The sequence below is a fragment of the Chrysochloris asiatica genome, unplaced genomic scaffold (assembly GCF_000296735.1).
Source record: "Chrysochloris asiatica unplaced genomic scaffold, ChrAsi1.0 scaffold00001, whole genome shotgun sequence".
Lineage (NCBI taxonomy): Eukaryota > Metazoa > Chordata > Mammalia > Afrosoricida > Chrysochloridae > Chrysochloris > Chrysochloris asiatica.
In genome coordinates, this window is record NW_006408519.1 from 60837645 (window position 1) to 60840254 (window position 2610).

Sequence of the window (2610 nt, forward strand, 5' to 3'; positions counted from 1 at the left end):
AAATGAACCTCCTCTTCCTTTATCCTACGCTGTTTCCTACTCTGCATTAGTCTGGAGAAGTCCTGGTATGGCGCCATAGGGTAAACACTCAACCTCAACGTTGGTGTGAACCGAAAGGTCAGCTGTTCAAACTCATCAGCTGTTCCTAAGAAACCCTTGTTATACAGGGTCACTTTGTGCCCTAACTGACTAGACAGCACTTAATAACAACACTAATCTAGAAACACCAGTGGAATCTGTCAAACATGAGTGACCCTGCTATTATTTGAAATACTGGCAGCATCGTTTCTACAAACATACAAACAACCACAGCACACAAACTGGTGGTAAGGCAGTTCTACTGAGTCCTATAGAGTCACTGCGAGGCACAACCAATGGTTCTGCTTGGGTTTGAATGACCTGTAAGACCCTTCATCCTGTAGCTCTATAGTTTCAGCATAGCATCCCCATGACATTCACATTCTAGCCATCCTGATTAATGGTCAGGATGTTACTTAACCTTCAGGATGTTAAACATTGTCTCTCCTCCTCTCCACAGTAGGAATTTTTAGTTATGTTCTTAAGTGGAGCTAGACTATAGTGCATCTAGCAATCACAAGTGCAAACACAGCACCAAAAAAAGGTACAACTTTTTAGCTTGACGTGTCACTCTGTGATATGAGTTAAACAGTAAGCTTCCACACCTGTTACACATTAAACATTAAGATTCTACACAGGTGCTAGTGGCATGATTATTCAGAGGTTCCTGCCTCAACCGCCAAGTCAGCCTTGCCTTAACTAAGGATCAGAGTTCACTCTGAATTCAACTCACCAGGAATACAAATTGTAGCAGTTTCTACCAAAGAGTCTACAATTCACTACAATATCAATTAACAGCTGGGAAATGAAATACTGGTTTTGTGGTTCTCTAAACAAAAGTGGAAATTTTTCAACTATTTAAACTGCTTTAACCATTCAAAACAAACAGTCATTTAACCTCTAAATACTAAACAAGTAATAGTAAACTAAAGTGCTGGTGTGGAGCTATAGGATAAGCACTGGACTGACAACTAAAAGGTTAGGGGTTCAAATTCACAATCCACTCCATGGAAACCGTATACAGCAAGGGTGAGGAGCCTTTTTTCTGCCAAAATTTATAACATCATTCACAGGCCATACGAAATTGCCAACTTAAAAATTAGCCTGTTATATTTGGTCAAACACTTAATTAACAATGGCACTTAACAATAATGTAATGGCTGGAACTGCAATTGCCTTCACAGGGTCAGACCAAAGATTTTGCAGGAGTCTGGTGTGGGGCTGTGGGTTAACACGCTGAATTGCAAGGTCTGTTTGAACCACAAGGTCGGCAGTTCAAACTCATCAGCTACTCCTTGGAAAGCCTATATGAGGTTGCTAGGAGTCTGAACCGACTAGATGGCATTTAACAACAATAACATGTGGCCTGTGGGCTACATGTCCCCCACCCGTGCTATACTGGGATGCTATGAGTTAGAACCAACTCAATGGCACTTGACAACAACAATAAGAAGTGTGGCGCAGTGAAATAGTTGATACGTCACTTCTAGTCTTAGTCTTTGTAACTCCCACCAAACAACTCATCATGATGAGTCTAAGTTAGAGAAAGTAGAAGAAGATACTGATAGGATGTGGATGTTAGCAGAGTTAACTGTATTGAAGATACCTGAACTCCAGCAAGGGTATAAAATGAACCATCTCAGAATCAGGAGAGGGTAGATCTCACTAACATCAAAGACAAAGAAAAACCACGAGTGTTGTGCGTCCTCCAGACCCTGAGATCTCTATGCACTGAACCTCCTCAACCCAGGGACTGAAAGCTGTGACATAGGAGTGGCAGAGGAGCAGCTGCAGCAGAACCAAAAACCAGAGCATGACACATAGCAGTGGACCACGGAGCAACTAAAACTGAGTTCATGTAGGCAGGAAGTTTATTTGTAGAGTGGAATGCCTCCAGACACTTAAGAAAAAGCTAGGTTTTCTGACCCCTAGAGCTAGAGCCGTGTGCCTTCAGGCTGACACTTATTGTGGAACGGTGTGTCCTATGATAGAAACAATTGTGCCTTGAGAATTTTCTGACCCTGTTAACTTCCCCAATAAACGCTATGGTTTCTGAGCTCTGTGTGGCTACTGCAATGATATTACAGCTGAGTGAGAAGGTTGTGGAACAATGGTTTGGTGCCATATTTTTTGCATCTAGGAATAAAGTAGTTTACCCAGAAATCCTATCCTGCTTCCAACTTCTCCCAAGTCCTTAAGAGTTATTTTCCCTCCCCACTGAAATAGTGTCTTCTGGAAGCCATTAAAGGTAGAGTGGGATAGAGTTTTAGTTGTATGAATCAGACTGAATGACACACAATTTCCTGGTTCTGTGTAAGATCACCCAAGAAGAGAGTAAGGATAAAAAGAAGCAAGGCCAGGAAAACCCTATACAGGGTCACTATGAGTCAGAACCAACTCGAAGGCACTTAACAACAACAACATAAGTGGGGTAGGACATTAGTGGCTCATTGGTTCAAGTTCCATGAAGGAGACTTGGGTTTAATTCTCAGCAAATTCCCCCCCCCCCCCCCCCCCCCCCCCCCCCCCCCC